Here is a 13,841-nt window from a genome sequence, read left to right on the forward strand (position 1 = left end):
CATGATTTTAGCATCCTGAGATCAAACCCCACATCAGGCTCCACACTGAGCATGGAGGCTGCTTAAGATTCTCTCCCTCTGCCCTATCCCCACCCCCCTGCTCACAAGTGAAGAAAGAAAGAAAGAAAGGAAAGAAAGAAAGAAAGAAAGAAAGAAAGAAAGAAAGAAAGAAAGAAAGAAAGAAAGAAAGAAAGAGAAAAGCAGAAAAAATTTTTAAAGCAGACAGAAAAGAGAAGCATCATGTGCACAAGAACAGAGATAAGGATGACAGCAGAGTTCTCATCAACAACAATACAAATCAGAAGACATAAAAAGAGGGGCGCCTTGGTGGCTCAGTCAGTTAAGTGTCTGCCTTCAGCTCAGGTCATGATCCCTGAGTCCCAGGATCGAGCCCCACATCAGGCTCTCTGCCCAGTGGGGAGTCTGCTTCTCCCTCTCCTTTTGCCCCTCCCCCCACTTGTGCACACTCTCTCTCAAATAAATAAAATCTTTTTAAATTTTTCAAAAATTAAAAAAAGAAGACACAAAAAGAAAAAAAAACTGTTAATCTAGAATTCCTTACCCAGCAAAAATAGCTTTCAAAAAACAAAGGTGAAATAAAGATTGTTTAAGACATACAAAAGCTGGAAAATTTTATTATCAGCATGTCTTCCTTAACCTTGGGTAGTTTCCTTATCTGCATAAACGGATCACTACTAAATCAATTTTAATTTTAATTTTAATTTTAATCTGTGCTGGAGACATGAATTTTTCACTTAGATGAAGGACAAAAGCAGATGTTGAGGGGCGATAAATAGATAGATATCTTTATATATATCTATATAATTTTTTTGCTTGTCAAGATCCTTTTTTCAACCATTTTCATTCTCTTTTCTGACTAGGATACTTGACTGAATGAACTACATCAATAGTCAGTGATACGTGACTTCCATTCCAGTGGGCTTGATCAATTGGGCACTTTGGAAAGAGATCAGAAGACAGAAAAATAAGGTCAGAGCTCCCTTTCTAGAAGGCTCAATAAGCTATGTTATTCACACAGGTCAGTGCTACACAGGTCATTACTCTTAAACTGGCTGACTTTATATGACTCTTTCCTTCCAGACCACAGTACCTACACCTGACAGGTACAGTCCCTACAGGTATAGTAAGGGCTTAGGTGCCACCAAGCCCTATGCTACTCCATTAACCTTCTGGGTTTCCCTAAACCCACCTTTGTAAATATCTCTTGTGAATAAACTCTCTTTTAATTATCCTACTTTGTGTATGGTATCTGTTTCCTGCTGGAATCTGTCTGATACAATTTTTTTCCTCCGAATTTATCCTCCTTTTCTTTAGGAGCTAAATGTCAAAAGAAAAGGGAGAAATTAACCCTAAAGTGGATATAAGATTGAAAATGTTAGGCATGACTAAAATTGGCCTAGACTTTTTAATAACTGAAAGTGAGTAGAAATCTATGGAATCAACCTAAGGGGTCATTAATATGGTAACATAAAAATCAGCAGAAATGGGTTAAAAATAGTTGTGGAGAAAGAATTAAAGCCATTTTCTATTTGTTGTCTCTCAAAACCTACCCTTATTATACTGGGTATCTCAGTCACTGTGTAAAGTAATTTTCAAAGAGGCACAATTTCAGGTAAATGAAAAGAAATTCCAAATGTCCTTGCATCCCCCAAAGAAAATAAAAAATATCCAACTTACAAAACATAGTGACACTTTTCAAAAAATATTTTTGCTCTCCCCTCAATTCCTGAACACTCTGCCAAGCAAGTTTCTCATGTTGGTACTTTGCATCCTTTCAACATGGGCAAATGTCCCCAAATTCTCTCCAGTTCTTTAGACTACCCACAACTTTCCTGTCTTTTGTCCTTCTTTCCAACATTTCAATACCTTCAAAACTAAACAACCTTTACATCTGATCCAGCAAGTAAACAAGGATAAGCTCTGTTGTGGCCCATTCTCATTTGTCCATTCTCTCTGTTCTGCATTACCAAAACAAAACAACAGCAAAAAGCAAAGAAACAAAACAAAAAACTGAGAAATTGTTTGGGAAAATAAAACTCACCTGGAGAGTAATGGATATTAAAATGAAATGCTCAGTGGTTAAAGGACAGTGTAAGAGGCATTGCTCCTGAACGTCTATCATTCCCTTCCTGCATGAGGCTTAGAAAAGCATCTGAGTGATTAGTATGAACCCAATGAATCCTAGCAAATTTTCTGTGGCATGTGAGAAGGACAGAAGTGATTTGGGTCATTTAGGTATCTCTGAAAACTGAAATTTTTGTTTTTGTTGTTGCTGTTGCTGTTTTTTTAAAGATTTTATTTATTTATTTGACAGATAGTGAGAGAACACAAGTGGGGGAGCAGCAGAGGAAGAGTGAAAAGCAGGCTCTCCACTGAGCAGAGATCCCAATGCAGGACTTGATCCCAAGACCCTGAGATCATGACCTGAGCCAAAGGCAGCCACTTAACCAACTGAGCCACCCAGGCGTCCCATGAAAACTGAAACTTTTGAACATCAAAGTTTGGATTTAAAGAATCCTTCCACAGAAAAGTTGACTATAAGATAGTTGTACTATTTCCTGTATCATATTAGTCATCATCCAGACAGTTGCCAAAATGAGTAAGTAATGCATTTCCTCACACATTTTACTTTTATGCAGTTGTGGATGAAAAGTCTCATGAGCCCACATACATTCAGTTCTGTGTTTTACATGGCAGTGCCTTCTACTATTTTGATATTCTAGACTCTGTGTTTTGGGTTAATGAAAAATACCTGTCATTCTGGATTATCTTCTGTGCACTGTGTAAAATGTGCTAGGTACAGTATCTCACACCTACAACAGCTCTGTTGGGTGTGACTCCCATTAGGTGAGTTTTAAAACACTTTTATGGCTTTTTATTGTATTTTATTCCACTGAAAAAAAAAAAACCAAAATAACTACTTGTGGCTCATGGAAATTATTCCTCAGAAATATTATTTCCCTTTTGTGGATTCCTTTTTTGGGGTGCCAGGCTGGTCTGTCAGTCATGGTTTTCTATCAGCAGCCCTTGCCCTGCTGAGTTGCTAGAAGGCATGCTTCAAGGTATCTGAAATTTCAAGAGGCAAAAGTTTTCTTTTTGGCCTCCGGTTATCTCCATAACCTCATACCTGGCTTCTTAAATTTACAAAAAAAAAAAAAAAAAAAAAGGTCCTTTGTAGATATTAGAGTAAGCTATAATTCAACATTTCTTCCTCTCAGTAAAGGCCATCTCTGTAATCTGTAGCAAGGTCTCCTAGGGAGTCTTTTTTTTTTTTAATATTTTATTCATTTATTTGGGGAGGGGGAAGCATGAGCAGAAGGGCAGAGGGAGAGGGAGAAGCAGACTAGTTGACCAATCCATACTCCATTCACACACACATGCCAATAGTTGGGTCAACTTTATAGACTGAGGGCTTGATCCCAGGACCCCAAGATCATGACCTAAGCCAAAGGCAGACACTTAACCAACTGAGCCACCCAGGTTCCCCTCCGATGAAGTCTTTTTAATACTTTTATGGAAAATAAGACATACAAGAATGAGACAACAATGAGAAGAGCCTCATGGTAAATAGCCTTTCACTAAACTTTAAAAGAACAAACGCACTTTAGCAAAACAACCTTGAAACTATCCCAGCTCCTCTGCATCAAACACAGTCAGTAAAGAAGTGTTTACCGAACTCTCCTACAGAGGAGTGTACAAGAATACTGAAGCATTTGAAATGTTCCTAGAGATAATTCTGGCTTCCAATTTACAGAATGGCTACTAATCTGATGGTTTACAATAGTAGATAAAATATTCTATGGATCTTGTTTCCTTTTCCAGTCCTTAGAATGGATCTGTTCTCACTGCCTTAGCATAATAGCTAGTTTTTGCTACATAACAAATGACCCCCAAAGTTAGAGCCTGAACCATCTGTTTATCATCATGCACAGTTCTACAGATCAACAATTTAGGTTGGGGTCAGCTCTGCAATTCTGCCAATCTAAGTCACTCATGTGTTTGTAATCAGCTGTCAGCTTCTGGTTGAAGCCTATCCCATTGATCAAAATAAGTCATATGATTCATTATGGGAAGGCACTACCAAAGGGCAAATTTATAAGAAGTAGTGAAAAAACTGGGGCCATTACTGCCATCAATTCACTAACTTATTTTTCTTAATTATTATTTCCATCTCCTATAATGGCATCTCCTGGACAATGAACGTCCCTGCATGCACTGTTCTCAGTGTCACAACATAAAAAGTAAATGATTCAGCCAAAATGTCTTCTTCTCTATGACATAATGACCTATCACCCTTGAACTTATGCCATAAAGTAATTGGAACCAACAACTTCTCACAAGATCCCAGAAGTATAAGTGAATCTAATAAAACCATCACCAAGAACACCAAAAATAAAACATTTAGTCAAATAAATATTTTGACATCTACATTTGCCACAAAACAAAAACAAAAACACACCAAGTCAATGGTACCTCTATCCTTCCCTTTTCTCCTTCCTCCTCGGCTAAGCTTCTTATCACTCAAGTTAGTTACCTGCTATTTTGATCAAATCGAACCCAGAGGAATTTGGCACCAAGTGAAAATGGGAAATCAACTGCCACCCACATTCTCTAACTTGGGAGCCAAGAAAAAAAATGGGCTTTTCAAATGTATTGTTTCAGAATTTGGAGCTGTTTTCAATGGTAGTAATACAATACCCACCCCCACCACCCCATCCAATCCAAAATCCCAAAAGAGACAACAGAAAAAGCTATTCTACTGGTTACCTCACATAACCCCACATTGCTATTCATACACATAAAACAGGTCATTTTAGTAGGTTGCTTCAATGTCTTGAGTTCAACTAAATGGTTTATTTTGTATAACTGTATGTCGTCTGAGAGCTATTTGGTCCCTTCTTACACTGCAAATGAATTACTCCTTCATAGGAAATGTTCACTAAGTAAGAAATTGGAGGATTGTTAAGTCCAAGAGAGAGGCGATCTGATGAAAGTTTTTAAAGGACCTCCCTGGGTGCTGTGTTGAGAATTATAGGAGATTCAAGAGTGGGAACTAGGAGAATAGTGAGAAGACTATTATAAGAGTCAAGGCAAGAGATGATGGTGGCTTAACCTACGATATAGCAGTGCAGGTGAAGAATGGAAATATTTAGTAAATATGCCATGTGTACTTTAAAAATTGTGTATTCTGTAGTTACAGAACTCTATAAATACCAATTAGATCAAAGCGTTTAATACTATTGTTAAAATCTGTGTCCTTACTAAATTTTTGTGTAGTTGTTTCATCCATTACAGGTCAATGACATTAAACTCTTCAATTGTAACTATAAAATTGTCTGCTTCTCCATTTAATTTTGTCAATTTCTGCTTCATGTATTTTGAAGTTCTCTTATTTGGCATATACATGTTTATGACTATATGTCTTCCTGATGAACTGACATTTTGATCATTATGAATTGTTCCTGTTTATCTCTGGTAATACTCTATGTCTTAAAACCTATTTTTTTCAGATATTAATATGGCTACTCTAGCCTTCTTACACTTAATATTTGTATGGCATATTGTTTTTCCAACCATTTCACTATATGGGGTTTTTCAGGGTTTTTTTTAATATATATTTTGTTTATTTATTTGAGAGAGAGCACACTAGAGAGAGCAAGCGCAAGTTTTTTTAATATATATTTTGTTTATTTATTTGAGAGAGAGAGCACACTAGAGAGAGCAAGCGCAGAGTGAGAGAGAGAAGCAGGCTCCCCACTGAGCAGGGAGCCCTAACATGGAGCTCAATCCCAGGACCCTGGGATCATGACCTGAGTGAGCCAACAGCAGACACTTAATGGACTGAGCCACCCAGGCACCCTGGGGTTTTTCAGTTTTAACTATTCTGATTATATCTGCCTTTTGAATGTTTACTCCATTAATATTTAATGTAATAAACTGATATGTTTGGAATTATGTCTGTTTGTCCCTCTGTTTTTTCCTTTCTCTGTTCCTCCATTTCCTACCTTCTTTTGATATATTTGAATACATACTTCCATTTTAAATTTATCCATCGGCTTTTTAGTAGCACGGTTTTCTCAATGAGAGGAACTGGATTTTATAATAGCCTTAGTAATATGAAACAAAACTAAGTATTTTTTGGCCCACTATATAAGTAGAATCACATAGTGATTATCTTTTTGTGATGTAATTTTTATTCCGTGCTCAATATTGGTGAGATTCATCCATGTTGATGCTTATATAAAAGGCCAAGAAAGTAAAAGCCAATGTATTGTTTAGGAATATACATGCATCCTTAATCTCTAATTAAAACAAGGGAATGTCATAGGATTGAGATACACAGAGGAATTATAATGTTCTATTTCTGAAACTGGGTAGTGAGAATATGGGTATTTGTTCTACTATTATTCTTTAATCAATACATTTATATTATCTGTGCACCTTTCTTTGTAAAATATATTTCTCAATAAAAACCACACCACACATCAAAAAAAAAAAAAAAACACCTAAATATTTACTTCTTATACTCTACAACATGGAACAAGAATTGAAGTATAGCAGCCTTGGTTGCTAAGCTTTAAAAAAAGGAGACTAAAAGGGTACTAAACACTTGAAGCGTGTCTATTTTTTCCTCATTGTAAGAACTTTTTATTTTTTGTTTTTGTTTTCATAGTGTTTGTGCACCTTTACTCACAATTTCATTCACTATAAAGTCCAGGCATATATCGTCACTGCAGGTTAAGCCATTGGTGCAAAAAAAAAAAGACTATGCTATAAGGAAAAATACAGTGTAGGTAAGCACAGATGTCTCTGCTAATTAACAAGAAGAGCAAGATACACAATGAAAAAGGTGAATGAAGTTTATGTTATTATTCCCAAGAAGAACATTTTCATTCAGTTCAAGGAAAGAATTTCTTTAAAAGCTGTTCAACTACTTTAGAAGTAAAACATACACATACCAGAAGCACTAGAGACTTTTTCAAATTAATTCAGTGCCAAAAAACAAACATGTCCATGCTGGAGGAGTAAGAGAAGTTAAGATGAATTTGTTCAGGCTCAATTAATTTTCTAGTTATTTCCTTGCCATACCAATGAGCTCATTTCTCTGTCGATGATTTAGTTGCAATTAGGACTATAAGTTAACTCTTTGGGACTCCTTACTACAGCTGTTCCAAAATATTTAATGTCATTAGAAAGAATGTGTTTTTTTTACATTTTTCTGTAGTCTTACTTTTCACATATTCATGCAATCCCATACCATATGATTCCATTTACATAAAATTCTAGAAAACACAAAACTATAATGATGGAAAGCAAATTAGTGGTCACTGGGGGGTGTTAAGAAGCTCACAAAGATTGACTAAAAAAAGTCATATGGGAAGTTTTTGAGATGATAGATATGTTTTATACAATGGTATATGTTTGTTAAAAATCATCAACTTATAGGCTTGCAATTGGTAAATTTTGTATGTAAATTAAACTTCCAAGAAACTGACCAAAAATGTTAAAAGCAAACAAAAATTCCAACTTCAAATTGTTTCTGAAGCAAATACTCTCTGGAGCTAGCAGTAAAAAATTTACATTAAAATAAAGGCAAAATAATTTAAAAATCTGTTTGAACTATCATCAGTGGCCAAGCTGAAAATACTACATACTCTGTATACTTATTTGAGATTACTGTAGTATGAGAATCTCAAAAGCAGGCTAAGCATTTTGTGTACCATATGAAAAAATGAGAACTCTGACCCTTGAGAAATTAAGATTTTGTCTGTATGTTAAACTGGCCTTTTTCAACATTTTGACTACATTGCTTATTACACTTTGTGTACATATTAATCAGTCAAGTGGTGCATGGATTTAAAATGAATTTTAATGAATCGATGCTATCTGTATCTTTATCTTTATTATAGATATATTATAGCTTCACTATAGATACAGTATACATGCCATTTTATTTCAGCTCCTCAGTCTTGAGACAGAAGTAGGCAGAACACTCAAGTTGCTAAATTTGCAGCACTCCTTTAATAACCCCCCTCAATTCACTTTCATTCTCATTGCTTTTAATTGCTTAATTGCTCTTAAGAGTTGTCTCTATCAGGCCCTAATCTAGACAAACCCATGATTTTCATTAAGCTTTCCAAGATGAGTCCAACCTTCACAGATTTGTCCTGGGTTTTTGTTTTGTTTTGTTTTGTTTTGTTTCATATCTACAGTGACTATGTGTGGTGGGGCCTCATTATATAATGTCTTCATGTTGAAAATAATTAGAAAAATAGGGAAGCAGAGGCTGGAAAGGAAGAAAGGAGGCAACATTTATAGAAGAGCAAGATCCAACGTTCTTGCAAGGAAGACTGGGAATAGAGAAAAAAGCTGAGGCAAAAGCTGAGGTTGAAGGTTTGAGAACTGTATTCCTTCCTGTCAAAAAAGCTCCAGAGGAAAAGTGGGGCAAAGCTGATAAATTCAGTCTAGAGCGCTCTATTCACTGAGATATAGAGTCAATATCAGGGTTAATGACTCTGACTACTGGGAAAACACAGATCTAAAGATTTCCCACTTAGCTATGCTCAGTTTTATAGTTTAATATAATAATAATTGAAAGGCTAACCAGAACTTCACCTTCATCAAGCATAGGAGCATCTCTATATCTTCAGTTATAAGACTGAGCAGGTAAGTCAACGTTGCACTTCCCTAATTTTTTCTGTGTACTATTCTCATCTCTTCATTCAGAACTTGCCAGAATCAAAATTCCTCTCAGACTGTTTGTATTACCACATGCCTTGACTATGTTAGATCTCTCAATAATTGGTTTGTTATTAATATGGTTTTCATATAGGAAGGATTCCTGTATGATGCAACTGCTGATAAACACAGATGCTGCCAACCGGGCTAGTAAAAATCAATTACTAGAAATTTTTAAAAGTTGATGGTTTTCCTTTGACCCAATAATTTCACTTCCAGAAAAATATCCCAAGTAAATAGTAAAGGGTAGGCAAAAATCCTTAGCTATGTAGAAGAAGAAGAAAAAAATGGAGAGGAAGAAAGGCAGGAAGTAGAAAACAGGAAGAAAGGAAGGGACCAAATGCAGAGAGATTTACAGCTTCATGATTTAGGGGACTTGGATCTTTTTCCCACTTCCATGCTACCATGTTGTGTTTCAACTATATAGTCAGTATATGCAACTGTACGTTCCTTCTCTCATAATTCTCACTTCATGAAGAATACTTTTTATCATTCAATAAATGACATAGGAAATGAATGTTTCTCTTCAGAATAAAGGACTTTAAAATTCACCATGCTAGCTGCTAGAGAACAGGTCTTTTGGAAATAACTAGGTCTGTATACAACTTTGTCCATTTCTGGTTATCATGTTAAAAGATATCAACAGCTATTTGATGGCTAAGAACAACTAAAAACAGTGTGTCTGAGTCAACTTCTCCCAGAGAGAGGTTTGGTTTTCTAATCACAGACCACCCTTGCATCTTGGCTAATATCCAGCTGACCACTATTGGTAAAAGAGGAACTGGGTTAAGGACTATGAATGGTTTATTATAAGTCAAACTATTTATATATAACTTGAATAACTGCATGCTCTTGTAATAGGGATCTGAAGCATCATATTTAGAAATCATTATTGTTGAGATGACAATTTCAAAGAAAAACTTTCCCAATATGTATGTCTCAGAGATAGCCAAAAGGGTAGCAGCTGCTCTGGATATAGAACACATTTGGATTTAGGGTCAGTTCTTATGTGTTTGGGGCTATACATTATCTCATCTCAGAGGCTGAAACAAAATTAGTTCTGTTAGTCAGATAATAAGCACAATGGCAGACATGGAAATCACCAGTGAAAGCTGATGTTTCTTTGTCTTTGAAGTATTATTGCTTTTATGTTTTGTTCCAGGAGGAGGTCAACTTAGAGCTGAAAATATCTTCTTTCTATTTTCTCTAGAAAGCATTTTCAGAATTTGTACTCAGGCAGGATTCACTGTGTAGAATTCTCAAACAAACAAAACCAAAAAACTTCTAGAGGCATATTCAGAAGTTATTTATTCATCTGAATTGCTCTTAAATGAATTAAAAGAAAATTCAAATTTTATCTTCTTTTGAACTTGCGAGCATGTTAGTAGTATTATTTTCATCACCACTTTGCAGCCATCAGATATTTTCTCTCTAGCATGGTGCAGTTAAGCAAATCAAAACCCGACTTCCAGACCAATGGAGTCCCTGACCCAGGCTATTACATGAGATCAAAATGATCTGAAATACGCTCAAGAGCCAACTGACAAAATAGAAAATAGAATCCATGACTACATTCAGAAAGAACTAACTGTTAAGGAAAAAAGATTGCTTTCCCAAAATCTTATTAAAACTTAGAGCTCTCCAATTAATTTGTTAATTTAGCCACAGTACAGGCTTTATTCAAACTATATGGACATTTCTATTTGCAAATCTTGTCTCTTTGATGAAAATTTGGTCAAGCACCTATTGAAAGTTGTAGTAAAAGATTCTTCTAACCAGAAAACTACTTACTCCATGCCTGTGTTTGGCCTCTGACCCCTAAGACACCACCATCATGTGTTTAAGGTCCCCCTCAGACTCAGCCAGCCACACCATGCCACACCCTCCTACCTGCATCCCGACCCCTGGAAGGCATTATAGTAAGATGTCATCCTCCACATCCGTGATTCCCAAAGGGTTTATTGGAGTTTCCTGGGTTAGAAAAAGGAGGGGACTCTTTTTGCCCCCAGATGAGGTGAGCTTTTCAGATATCCTCTTTCTCCTTCCCCTTCCCCTCCTCCCTCCCTCCCTTTCCTCTCCGAAGTTTGCAAATCAACTCTCTCCCTTAATAAATGGAGAAATTGATAAATATAGAGAGATTATTTGTGGCATCCAAGATCACATAGCTAGTTAGTGACAAAGTAAGGGCTAGGATCTTGGTCAATTAACCCCTAATTCATACCCTTTCTCCTACTTGTTCATTCCTTCAACAAATATTTATTGAGTGCTACTATGTTCCTATTACTGAGATGTATACAAGAGATATAATAATGAAAAATATAAGTACAGTTTTTGTTCTCATGGATTTTATATTCTGTTGGAATCTAATGGTATAAGATTAAAAATAAGCATGGAGAACAAATAAAAAAATTAAAAGATAACTTCAGAAAGTCATAATTGTAACAAAGAAAATAAAAGAAAGTAATGGAATAGCAAATAACCTGTGTTATTTCATTAGCCAAGGGCAAGGAAAGTCTCTCTCAAGGGGAGATATTTAAGCTGACTGGTAAGGAACTAACCATGAAAATTTCAGGGATAGAGATGCTCCAGGAGGAGGAAAGGGGACATATAGAAGCCCTGGGGAGTGAGTGAAGTGGGTAGGTCAAGGTAGCTATAATGTAATGACTGAAAGGGAACATGCCACAATACTGTAGTGAGTTGAAGCATGCCCCCCACCCAATTCATGTCTGCCTGGAGTCTCAGAATGGTACCTTATTTAGAAAGAGAGTCTCTGTAGATATAATTAAGGTAAAGATCAAGAAGAGAGCATACTGAAATAGAATGGTCCCTAAATCCGTGAGCGTGGACTTGTAAGAGACAGAGAAAGACATTCACACACAGAGGAGGCCCTGTAAAGATAAAGATGGAAGAAACTGGAGTCACGCTGCCATAAACCAAGGAATGCCAAGAGCCACAAGAAGCTGGAAGAGGCAAGAAAGAATTCTTCCATCCTCCAGATGGAGCGTGGCCTTGCCGACACCCCGATTTGGACATCTAATCTCCAGAATTGTGAGGGAATATATTCCTGTTGTTTTTAAACCACCATGCTTGTGGTCATTTGTTTTGGCATGCCCAGAAAACTAATACAAACATGAAGCCAGAGAATGAAGCAGGCTCACTGCCATGGCAAAAAGTGGGAATTTTATTCTAATGAAAATTCTCAGTGTTGGATAACTGATTTATGGCTTACAAAAAGCATTGTGGATCCTGTATTGAAGAACAGATTTCAGAGGAGTAGGCAAGACTGGAAGCAAGGAAACCAAGTAGATGCCACAGTTAGAATGCTCCAAGTCAGAGATGATGGGTATTTGGTATAAGGCTCGAGTAGAGTGCACAGAGGGAAGTGGAGAGATTTGGGATAGCCTTTGTGAGTTGAACATATAAAACATGTTGATGGACTGGACATGGAATTCATTTCTATAAAATATTTGCTGCCAACTTTCAAAACAGCAGCTCTTCTACATTTTGCTGTTAAGTACAGCAAGTGCTCCAACCCCTCCCAGATTTCTCTGTCACATTCAGTAAATCATGACTATTATTATGGTGAGTTTAGTATCAAGATTGCCACTGATGAGAAAAAATGGAAAATAAGTTAACTGAGTGTGTCTGATATGAGAGATACCTTATGTATCTGTAACTCAACCAATCTTCAGCAGCATTGAACAGAGGTATTCTTGTTTTTAATTTGAATTCAATCAATTAACATATAGTATATTATTAGTTTCAGAGGTAGGGGTCAGTGATTCATCAGCCTTATATAATGCCCAGTGCTCATTACATCACATGCCCTCCTTAAAGTCCATCACCCAGTTACCCCATCCTCCCCTCCAGCGTCCCCTAGTTTGTTTCCTATGATTAAGAGTCTCTTATGGTTTGTTTCCCTCTCTGATTTCATCTTGTTTTATTTTTCCCTTCCTTCCCCTATGATCCTGTTTTGTTTTTAAATTCCACATATGAGTGAGATCATATAATAATTATCTTTCTCTGATTGACTTATTTCACTTAGCATAATACCCTCTAATTCTATACACATCATTGCAAATAGCAAGATTTCAGTTTTTTTGATGGCTAAGTGGTATTCCATTGTGTGTGTGTATACATACATATGCGTGTGTGTATATGTGTACACACACACACACATCATCTTTATCCATTCATCCATCCATGGACATCTGGCCTCTTTCCATAGTTTGGATATGGTGGACATTGCTTCTATAAACACTGGAGTGCAGGTGCCCCTTAGGTTCACTACACTTGTGTCTTTGGGGTAAATACCTAGTTGTGCAATTGCTGGGTTATAGGCAGCTCTATTTTCAACTTTTTGAGGAACCTCCATACAAGGCATTCTTATTTCCAAATGAGTAAACTGCAATTTCAGATACAGTGAATAACATGACCAAAGACACGTGTGCTTACAAGTAAGTCTTACAATTCTCAACAGGTTGATCCTCAAAACAAATGATTTGATCTACTCATCTAGCTGCCCAAATGACAAAATAATGATGTGCAAGTTGAGGGAGAGGCTTTAAGATCCAAACATTTGCTCTGTATTGGCGATCAGGAGACCTGGGGTATGATATTGACGATTTTTTTTAACACTGTCATCTCTGGTAAACTAGACTATTCGGGCGTCTGTATGGACTTGGCCAGAGCTTCTATTTTTTTTGTTGGTTCCTTTTTGTATCTTTATCTACACAATTTATTTCGTCTGAATAAATAGACAAGACTGGCACACAGAATAGAAAGGAGTTAGGGGAAAAACCATTGATATTACTTTTGGAAACACCATAACATTCTTTGATCTTTGGAGTCTGCATCTTTTGAAACTAAAATAGAAACTAAAAGAAACAGATTCAGTCACTCCCGCATCCCTCTGGAGGCCTATTCTTTAAAGACTTGTTGATGTCTTCATACAGGAACTCCAATGACACAATGACACAGCTGGAGTATTCTGCCCCAATTAACAAAATGGTTACAATGTTTTCAAATGATTGTTAATGATACACGATAAAGGTTAACAGCTCATCAATATAAGATTTCCA

The sequence above is a fragment of the Mirounga leonina genome, unplaced genomic scaffold, assembly GCF_011800145.1.
Source record: "Mirounga leonina isolate KUSES-001 unplaced genomic scaffold, KU_Mleo_1.0 Mir_154, whole genome shotgun sequence".
Taxonomy (NCBI): Eukaryota; Metazoa; Chordata; class Mammalia; order Carnivora; family Phocidae; genus Mirounga; species Mirounga leonina.